Source organism: Oryzias melastigma, linkage group LG22 (assembly GCF_002922805.2).
Source record: "Oryzias melastigma strain HK-1 linkage group LG22, ASM292280v2, whole genome shotgun sequence".
NCBI lineage: Eukaryota > Metazoa > Chordata > Actinopteri > Beloniformes > Adrianichthyidae > Oryzias > Oryzias melastigma.
Window position 1 is genome coordinate 22,317,455 of NC_050533.1, and position 11,547 is coordinate 22,329,001.

Here is an 11,547-nt window from a genome sequence, read left to right on the forward strand (position 1 = left end):
AAAACTCATAACGGCTCTCAATTTTGTGTCATGTCAGAAAAGCAAAAGCTTCAAGTGCAACATTTTAACTAAATAATATTTAATTTCTCCCCCTGCACGTGCTTAGTTGCATGAACCGTGTGACTGCCTCCTTTTCTCCTCATTCCCGAACCAAAAAAAAAAAATCCTCATCCCCGAACCGCCCTCTGTGCACTCTGAAATGTGTATCTGAATGGACGAGCATGTTTGAGCATTTCTATGACCGTTCGATTTGTTCGGGAAAGTCAGATATCTATGCAAACAGGTATGTGGTGTGGGAATCACCTGTTTTCTGTCTGTTCTTCTGTTGCTGGCCTAGGTATGTGACAAAAATTTTCAAATTAGGTTGATTGCTCTGATATTTATATCACTGGAAAGGGCTGAAAGAGACCATTCCAACGGTATAAAGATCATTAAGATAGCTCAAAGAATAAGAAAGTTATGGCAAGTTAAGTGATCAAAAGTAGGGTATCATTTTATTCCTGAATAAACAGCAAAACAGTGATATTTATGTGACCAAAAACAAGGATTAGAGTCTTTAAATTGTTGTAACTTTCTCATTTCTTGTCCAATCCACAAAAGGAGGGTATTGTTGGAAAGCTAATCAAGTGAACTACAAGAATTAAGTTCTTGATTTAAATTTAGTATTAAATCCATATTAATGTCAATATTATCAAATAATCACACAGAAATCTGCTCCTGTATGCCTGTACACATTGATTGCAGCCAATCAGCTTGCTAGATTCGGTCACGTGACCTCCCGTTCCAGCATTCAATTCTTCGGCACGGAGGCTTGCGAATTAAAAAACAGTATCTGCTAATTGTTTTTTCTCATGAAAATTACAGGAGATGTAGAATAAATCAAATATAAGTAGATGTGCTCGCATGTAAACTATCCACCGATTTAGCTACGCTCGTTCTAAGAAGGAGAGAACGCTGCAGCCTCGCGCGCAGGCTGAACAGCAGGTCTGGCAGAAAGTTCCGGCGCCGAAGCTGCACTTACGCGCGTACCCTATTCCCAGCCATTCGCGGAGAAAGGTTCCACATGCAGCTTTTCTCGTGTGACACGCCGCTGGACTGCTTTAAGCGCTCAGTATAATCGAGAGAATCCGGTTGATTTTCAAAATAAAAGATTTCTGACTCAAAAAAAAAAAAGTCCCTAAATTCTTCCGCGGCCCGGTGGCAATGGGTCTGCGGCCCGGTACCGGTCCGCGGCCCGGTGGTTGGGGACCACTGATATATGGCATGGACACACTATACATAGGGCTCCATGGTAGTTTATGGTTAGCAGTCTCACCTCATATCCTGAAAGCCCTAGTTCATATGGAGTTTGCGTGCTCTCCCGTACAGGTGAAGGTTGGAACCCCAGGCTTCTCTCACAGTCTAAAAACAAGCTTCATGGGTTTTTAGAGAAGTAATAATAATCTTTATTTAGATAGCACCTTACAAGATAAAAATCACACTAAATAAAAGTAGAATAAAACAGAGTAAAACTCAATGTAAAAGACAGAATGTAAAACCAGAGTTAAGAAAAAGCAGTTTTTAAAATAATAGTTCATTTTATTTGAAAGTGCCCTTCAAAACGCTCAAGGACACTCTACAAAGTAGAAAAAGATGTAAAAAAAACACCATGACATCACTTTAAAAATATATTAAAACACAATAAATACGCTGACATCTTAATAAAATCAGATTACAGATGAAGTAAAGTTATGAATTTGGAAAGCAGATTTAAACAGATATGTTTTGAGTCTGGTTTTAAAACCTGAAAAAGGAGTCAACGTTGCGGAGGTCGTTCCGGAGGTGGGGAGCCGAGCGGCTGAAGGCTCAGGGACTGGGAGGGACGGATGGCTGAAGGGAAGAGGAAGACCTGAGAGAGCAAGAGGGGGTTTAATATGGAGGAGATGAGACAGATAGGAAGGATCCATGTTATTAGGGGTTTGAAAGTATAGAGAAGAAGATTGAATTGAATCCTGAAAATAACTGGGAGCCAGTGCAGGTGTTGTAGAACGGGAGTGATGTGATGGAAGGAGGACTTGGTTATTAACAGGTCTATAAGTTAAAACCAGGATTTTAAACTGCACTCTTAAACGGATGGGGAGCCAGTGCAGCTGGATGGACCAACTTGGACTAACAACAGGGTGATGTGGGAAAACTTTGAAGATTTGGGTAAAAGTCTTGCAGCAGTGCTCTGGACAACCTCTAAAGATTTTTTACTAATGTGAAGATGGAGTTGCAGTAATAAAGACACGAAGAAATAAAAGCATGAACGGCCATCAGAACACGATACAACTGGACTCAGTTTAGCTATGTTTTTTAAATGATAAAAACAAGAACGAACAAGTGACCCAACATAAGAGTAAAGAGATAAATCTGGGTCTAGAGTTACCCCGAGGTTTCTAGCAGAAGACCTGACGAAAGAGTCAAGTGGACTAAAAGAAGACAGAGGTGGTATTCATCAGGAGTACAGACGAGGACTTCAGCTTTAGCTTCATCTAGTGTCTCGACATCACCCCTGGATGAGCATGTGAGCATGTGTCCCTGCAACAGACTGGCGTCCTGTTCTGGAGGTACTCTACCTTCCCTCGACAGTAGTGGGGATAGGCTCCAGCAACCCTTTGACAAATCTATTTGACTCACAAAAAGTTACCGTGAATAACTCAGTAAACGGTTTTACTCTTTACAGATTTTCAGCAAATTTTAATCTGCAGGCCCGCATACCAGATGTGAAGGATTTACAGACAAACCATTCACAACTGACTCCACATTCTATTCGTCAGAATAACAATTCTTGATCTGATACCGTTGTATTAACATCTTTCTAATCGTTATTTTTTATCATCACATTTTTTTTCTTTATCACAAATTATAAACTGACCAACCAGTAAAAACATGTGGTGCCGCTGGCCCCCACCTCAAACATTTGATTGACAGCTCCTCCAGAGCCGCTTTCAGTGAGAAGAGTACTAATTTTACTCGAAAGTAGCCCTAAAATCATGCCTCAGCTCGGACCAATCTCTTTCGTCTGGCTCCAAATGGCGTAATGCAGAAAAATGCCAGAGGACCTGGCGGCAGACAAGATGGTGGCTGAAAATCCACAGCCGGAAATGGAAATTCCACAAGATTTTGGAGTTTTAGCTACTTTTATTCAAACTTTATTTCGTGTCCAGGATTAGCTTCAAATGTGTCAAAAAAACGTAAGCGCTTTTTTAAAAAATATTTATAAAAGTGTCCAGTTAAGACTTACATTGTTATATAAGTCTTTTTTTTTCTTATTTTTTTTTTTTTTTTTTTTTAAAGAAAAACAAGTATTTTTTATCCAAAATGTGTGACTTGGGGATTTGGAATGATGTTCCAGTCTTGGACTTCCTTCAAGCTAATGATTTTGATCCACCATCTTTTCTGCCATCGGGTTCAATAACAAAAATGGCGACGGATATGGGATCATTTCGCGAGAGCAGGAAGTAAGGCTTTTTCTATGGCTGATGTCACATCCTGCTCTGTCCAGCGATAACCATTGACTATATACAAGAACTTATTTTTCCCCTACGTATTTTTCACAGTCAATGGCGATAATACGTCTATGACCGCACGCCATCCCCAAGTGACCTGGCAGAACTGCAAAGAAGACTTCACTGTCTATATCTGCGAATAATCACAATATGAAATCACACACGAAACTCTACATTTAGAAGAATTATTTTTAATTAGTGCTGTCAATCAATAACAAACATAGCAAAAGCTGGAAATACCAGCTATTGCTATGTTTGTTATTTGGGACTGTCTTTATTACTGTCCTGCTTTAGAAAAAACACACTAGTTGACAATTATATCAAAGGTAACTTTTCTGTATTTCATCAACATTCAGATCAAATAAGAAAATAACAAGATCTCTAACTAACTGTGAGAAGTGTAAGTTCCTCTCCAGACATTGTCCTGGACTGTGGAGTTTGAGGTCTGAACAGCAGGGGGCAGCAAATGACAGTTAAAGGAAAACCAGGCCTTCCCTCTTAGTGTAGGGGTGGGGGGGGGGTGCACCTCAGACTCCAGACAGCATTTTTAAAGAGAAACGTGCGTGTATCTGTTTGAATGAAGTTTTACTCCCCAGCACATCTGAGGATTTACAGTTTAACAGTGTGGAGACACTGACATCACTGCATCTAACTTAAAGGATGGAAATGAGATGTAACTGTGACAACAGACGAGGACACGATGCTTAAAGTCCAACTATATTTTCATCTCTTAAACATGCTTTTGCCATTTTTAGCCAAGATCAAAAAGTCTGTGTTGTTTTTTTGAGACATATTTTCTCCAGAGCAGCAGGAGCTCATTAGAGTTTATGGTGAAACTGTTAAAATCTGAGTTAAAATCAAAACTTTTTTATGTCCACTTGCTCCTCACAAGCTCAAACTAACATTAGCGTAGCAAAACAAAACAAAACAAAAACCAAAAACATAGAGGAAATGATTACGTTAATGGATCTATTGCTCTGTAAGTGGATGGGTAAGATTAGAGGAGCAAGGAGACTTTGGCCCGCCAATAGCTACAAACCTGAGTTTTATCAAACCACAGTTTTTGTCTGCTCATGATCCAACATGATTTCAATAAAGAAATACTCGGAAATGTAGTTTAATCTTAAATCATTTTATACATGTCTTCTGTCATGGAAAAATGCCACAAGAACATCAAAAACACAATTGTCATTGGAGTGGGTCTTTAAGAACTATTTTTTATAACTCGGTTCATGTTTTCTGCTCTGTAGTTCATCATCATTCCACTAGGGGCAGTAGAGACTTTTCCACTTTTGGCGGAAAAAAAAAGTTTTGCCAATTTTCTAAACTTTATGGTGAGAATAACTCATCTTTTGTTGATGATTTTTTTAATAATTACTTTCAGAATTGAAAGAATAAAAAAATAATTCTTTATAATACAGTTACACCATGTTAAAAATGTGTGAATCAAATTTAAATAAGGGGCTTTTTTTCCTGAAAACTCATGAATATGTTGGGTTCTTAAACTAACATTGCTGTGAGTAAAATCAGTGACGTGTGCTGTGGGTCACGGCTGGGGAGGCACTGACGTCATCAGTCAGATTTACAAACATGTGAACCCTAAAGAGCAGCTTATTCACCATTTGATTGCGATGTTCATTTTGTGTGGCCAACATAGATTTCCATCAGTTTTTGGGCTGGTTGCAAGTAAACACAAACCAGAATTAATATTAGATTTTTCTTTTTATTTAAAAAACTATTTACATTTTATTTTATGTATTTTTTTAAGCTTTATTTTTCCTCTTTCTGCACGTCACTGGTAAAAGCTTACCAAATCACCCAATACATTATCACTGATATATCTATTTCACAAACTAATATCATTACAAGATTATTTTTATTTCATCAAAAGTTTTAGAAATAAATCTTACTTCCAACTACTTGAGTTTTTTGTTAATTTATTCATGTAGTGGCATTTAAAGGGTTAAAACATAAAAATTAGAGCCGTGAATCATTTAAAAAAATTAACTTATTGATCGCAAACTGGAAAAAAATTAATCGCGATTAATCGCTATGTTTTTGTTTTAGTCTCAGTATTTGCCGCCTGCTTATTATCTAGGAATAATCACAATTTGAAATCCTACACGAAACTCTACATTTAGAACATTTATTTTTAATTAGTGCTGTAAATCAATTTAAAAAATCGGATTAATCGCACTTTTGTGTTGGGATTAATCACGATTAATCGCAATTTTTACCAGGTAAAATGTATTTGTACATTATGGATCAGATTGTGAAAAAGTGATCTAAACTGCAAAAATAGCAAGAATAAAGTACTAAAAACAGATTCAATATTTATCTCTTTTGTAAGTGACCAAAGTTTAATTGAATTAATACCCAAAGAATTGTTTTAACACACACTTTGGAAGCCTGAACTGCCAAGTTAAAATGAAGACTGTTAATCCATAACAATGCATTTGTTATTTTTAATTAATCATGTGTGTTAATGTTCACATCTCTAAAAAAACATGGTTTTACATAGAAGTATATTTAAAGACAACCCTGAAATTAGCTGCTGCTGTGTGGTTGTTTCTACTTTGGCTTCAAAATGTAAAGTTTATGAGTAAAGAAATTGTAATAAGGATTAAGAACCAGCTGCTTTATCGTCTCTGATCTTATAAAGTTTGTGTTCTGCTACTAAATGAATTAAAAGTTTGTGATTTACGGCATTTTCTTTACAGACGGAGGCCCTGGGCGTGTGGGGGGGTACCGCGGCTTTCACACTTTAGAGTTCAGCTTTTGCTGCAGAATAAAAAGTGTTTTGTTTGTCTGCTGCGTTTATTTAATCTGCATCCGTGCGCGCGCCTCGTGCACGCTGGCCCCCCAATCTTGTCCTTCATCGGCCCCCGTGCATAATGAAAAGGGCTTATCGCGATGCTGGCCTCGGGGTGACGTGGACTTTGTGGGTTTGCGGCCGGATAAGGTGAGCGGCACTTAAAGCAGGTGAGGCGGATGACAGGAAGGAGGAGTGAGGAGAAAATGAAGCTGTGAGCAGATAAGACGCACACAGCCTTTCCTCATCTATTTAACATTCATTGAATTGAATAATCCCTTCTTATTATCGTAAAGAGTCTGCATATTTACCCTGAATATGCTAATTTATGTTTGCTGCCAGCGCTCTGCGGCTTCATAATTTTTTCATCAGCGTTTGCGTATCTCTGCCTTTGTCCTGCACATATTTTATATTTCTGGGAGCGGCCAGGCTGCAGGAACGCCGAGCCGCTCGCCGCCTCCGTAACTTTTCCTCCCTCCTATTTGCCCGAGGGTGGCAGTTACATTTCAATCAAGAGGATTCATTGTAAAGTCATTATCCCAAACAGGCTCTGATAATTGGCTGTCATTTTGCATAGTGGGGGCTCCCTGCCTGCAGGCCCGGCGACTGCAGCCTTATCTTTCACTTTTAAGGAAAAATAATAGACAATTTATCATTAATCTTTTCCAGGAAATAATAACAAGTTAAATGTCATTCCCTTACAAATAAAAGGATGTTGCTCTGGGGGGGAGTTGATCACTGACTGACCTTCCCTCTTCATGGCTGAGGCAGGAGGAGGCAGGAGCACCGCGGTGAGCCTTTGCAGGCCCTAATGTGCAGTCCTCTGATGGGGCGACGATCAGGTCCTGTCCACCCTGCAGCCCCCCCTGTGAAGGTCACAGCTGTGACACCTCTGTCCGCATTGGGGGATTAAATGACAACTTCCAATGAAGTCTATGTAGACACTTGTAAACTTGTGTTTCAGATTCCGTGTTCAGAACCTCATGTTCACTCATTTCTATGCAAGTCTGTCGATAAAACGTGGACGGCACTAAAGTCAAACTAGTTGAACTTTGACCGATCAAAGACTCGGATTTGGTAGAGATCTATAGAGTTATGTACTGCTGTGCTGCATCATTGGTCATTCCGTTCACCTGGCAGGTGTATGTAAGTCAGAAGAGGGAGGGAGCAGAGCAGGAGGCTGAGGAGCTGTTTGAGCTTTAGTTGGTGTGCTGGTTTGGTTTCATTCTCTTTTTTCCTCAGCAGTCTTATACTGCTGGGTTTTGTTATTTTACTTGGACCTTGGTAGTCTTAGTTTGTGAGCTTTATTTATTTGTGATCTCTAGGTAGATTTTTATTAGGCAGCCTTACGTATGTGGATATTATGTAAGTTTTTTAGTTCCATCAGACTCTGAATTTTTTTCCCCGGACTTTTTATTCTGAATTTTTTAAACCTCTGAATTTTTATTCTGATTTTTTTTTCTTAAACAGCAAAATTTTATCCTCAAAAAAATATTTTCTATCTTAAAAAAAATATGTGTTTTTAATTTCGAGACTTAAAATTTCGATGGGTCAGAAATTCAACATAAAAAAATTCGGAGTGAAAAACTTCGCCCAAACAGTGTCACTAGAGCAAGTGGTCGATCCAGGAGCACATCGATATCCAGCCAATCAAATCCTGACTCTGACGTGACGTCAGCGTTTGTTTTGGTCTCTTAAGTTGTGTCTGAATTCCTTCCGATGCCGCGGCCTTCGCGGTCGGAGACAGCCGGCGGGTCCTTCATAAAGCGGGAAGAGAAGATCGTATGTTAAAGGCTTTAAATTTGGACGGTCTAGCCTTGTTTTATTATTTTTTTATCATTTAATTGAACAAAATACAAGTTGGTGTAGCTTTGCTGGCTAATTTACTGTAGCTTAGCCACCGCGCGTTGAACGTGTGAAGCGCGAAGCTGGAAATGTTTCTGAGTTATTTGATTCACCTTTTACTTTTGGAGGAGTTGAAGCTGATCCTTCGATCCATCGCCGTCGCAGGAACTTGCTATTATCCCGGCTGAGAGAAAACGATATGCAGGTACAGTTTAAAAACGCTCTTAAAAGATAAAGAAAGAAAAAGCCTCAAACTCTTTTATATGTTAGCTTTAGCAAGTTTAATTCTTTTTTACCTAGCAACTGGATTACAGGTTTTAATATAAGTACCTACCTTTTTCTGAGTTTAAGAAGATTGTAAAAAAAAAAGAAAAAACTAAGCAGCATTTTATATTCCTTGGAATATATTTCTATTAATTTATATATTTAATTTATATATTGCAGGTTGTCACAGCTTGTGCCATCCTCCACAATATCTGCCCCTGTGCTGACAGGTGATTTAAAAAAATCATTTAAAGAATTTTAAAAAATCAGAATAAATATTCAGGGATTAAAAAATCAGAGTCTGATAGAAGTAAAAAACTTCCATAGAAATAAACCACAAAAATTGAAGTTCTCTTCAGGCAAGTTCTGTGGAGAAATTACGTCACAGCTACGTGCAAAGAGTGCATGGATTAAGCCTCCAACTGCAGCATTTAATACCCTTTAAGTACTAAAAATCAAAACTAACACCCCCCACATTGCTATTTTGTCATTTATTGCCCCGGTCTATTTTAAAAATATTTTATTTACCTGAATTGAACAGTTTGGGGATTACAAAAAAAAAAGAAATAAACAAATAAGCCCCCAGTCAGGTTTGAACCAGCAACCTTCTTGCAACAATCTTGATTGTTAGACCGGGAGTTTAACCGCTAGGCTATCTGTAAACCGGAAGTGTGTCACACAGCTCCATGGATACATTCCATGGATTACGCAACCAACTGCAATATTTGATTACCTTTTAAAAGTACCTAGATCAAAACTAACACCCCCCACATTGCTATTTTGTCATTTATTGCCCCTGTCTATTTAAAAAAAAAAAGTATTTACCTGAATTGAACAGTTTTGGGATTAAAAAAAAAGAAAGAAATAAATAACCCCCAAGCGGGATTTGAACCGTAAACCTCTTGATTATTAGACCGGGAGTTTAACCGCTAGGCTATCTGGAAACCGGAAGTATGTTACACAGCTCCGTGGATACATTCCATGGATTACGCAACCAACTGCACTATTTGATTACCCTTTAAAAGTACTAAAAATCAAAACTAACACCCCCCCACATTGCTATTTTGTCATTTATTGCCCCTGTCTATTTTTTAAAAATGTTATTTACCTGAATTGAACAGTTTGGGGATTAAAAAAAAAAAAGGAACAAACAAATAAGCCCCAAGTGGGGAATTGAACTGGGTTGGCTGTGGATGGATGCTGCATGACCAAAAATGATCCAGAAATATAAGATAATGCATGCACTGTCCTAAAACGTTTTTAACAAAAACTCAATTAATTAAATGATTGAATAATTAAAAATCACTTGATTAATTAATTACCTGTTAAAAGTAATCAAGGTCAGGTGGTACCTCCCCCAGGGCAGAAACCTCAGTAGGTAGTTGGTCCTGCCAGAGAGCACCACTGGTGACCTTCAAACCAGCCTCCTCCTCATCATCACCTCCACATCATCCTCTGGGGCCTCGGTGTCGTCAGCACAGGAGCAGATATTGTGGATGATGGCACAAGCTGTGGCAACCTGCAATATATAAGGATATATAGGATATTTAGGATACTCCGCTCGCCAACCAGAAGAGAAACACCAGGATCTCAGTTACATCACCCCACAGACGTCACCAGTGGAGGTTCAGGAGGACTGCAGGAGAGTTCCTGTTCACTCTGATTCTGGTCTTGGATCTTCACTGTTAATAAACCGCTCCAGGAGACTCAGGTTGATTCTGCATTACAGGGTGTAGTCTGCTTAAAAAGAAATACACAAGAAATACTTCTTTAGTAAAAAAAAAAAAACAAAACATAAAAAACTTAAAGCAAACATAAACGTGTGGTTTTAAGTATTCTGATCTTAGACTGTAAAACATCATTATACTTAGGTGAACATGAGAATAACAAAATACTTAAATACTACTTGTACTGATTTCATATAAGAGTAGAGTAAAATTGTTAAAATTAATTTCTGCAATAGAAGAAGTCAGAAGACAAAATAAACATTTAACACTATTGTAGTCTGAATAATAAAATAAAAACAGTATTTAGTTAGTTTTTTTACAATCTTCTTATGCTCAGAAAAAGGTAGGACTTATACACTGCTATAACTTGTGAAATACAAATTGAATAATCTACAAACCCACAAATTCAGTAATTGTATATTTTACAACCTGTAATGCAGTTGCCAAGTAAAAAAAATAAATTAAACTAGCTAAAGCTAACATGTATATGTGTGAGATAGTATGAACACTCTAGAGGGGAATGCTGTTTTGACAGAGCTCCGGTCAGAGGGAAGGGCACGGAGAATCCAGTTTCCAGTAATCTTTTAATTTCAGGAGTTGAATGGATACATGGTTTCAGAATCCGGTGTAAACATCTGCGTATATGGTTGTCTATGGTTGTCTGTGGATGTGTGTGTGTCTGTGGTCTGCAAAGAAACGAAATACAAATAATATTGTTATGGCATACTGAGAAGTAAATAACTTATGAATCATTTAATGGTCTAGCCCGGCCCATTTTTCCTTTTTCGCCACATGAAAAATTAGGCAAGCATTTAGAATGTGTGTGTGTGTGTGTGGGGTGTATGGGGGAGGGTGGTGTCATAAATAACAAATAAATAATCTAATAAAAACTTGTTGTTTATCACAATAACTCCAGTATCTACAGCATAATTCACCACCCAGGACAGGTCTCCAGTCTGTCGCTGGGCCTCAATCACTCTCACATTCACACCTAGGGGCAATTAGAGTCACCAATTAACCTATGAAGCATGTTTTTGGACAGTGGGAGGAAGCCAGAGTCCCCGGTGAAAACCCACGCATGCACAGGGAGAACATGCAAACTCCACACAGAAAGGTCCCAAATCCCCCAGCCGAGATTCGAACCAGGGCCTTCTTGCTGTGAGGCAAGAGCGCTAACCACTGCGCCACCGTGCAGCCCTTAATTTTGCATGTTCGTTGTATTTGTCAGGAGTCAGTGCTCTGTCTCCTTCTCTGGTCTCCAGAGTACTGACTGCACAACATGTCCCAGAAACAGAGCGCACAGTTCCTGGATCCTGCTCAGCTGTCTCTAATTTGCCCATAGGACACTTAAGTTCTGCAAAGAGCCTCT

The 11,547-nt window shown here is 38.6% G+C and overlaps 1 long non-coding RNA gene across 1 annotated transcript; it reads right to left on the reverse strand.

Moving 5' to 3' along the window:
• Positions 1-444: 444 nt before the first annotated feature.
• LOC112146554 lies at positions 445-10,698 on the reverse strand. The gene is made up of 3 exons (XR_002919285.2): positions 8,301-10,698; positions 7,090-7,208; positions 445-1,888 (listed from the first exon to the last, which is right to left on the reverse strand). It is a non-coding gene; the product is annotated as an uncharacterized LOC112146554 (long non-coding RNA).
• Between the last annotated feature and the right edge of the window lie 849 nt (positions 10,699-11,547).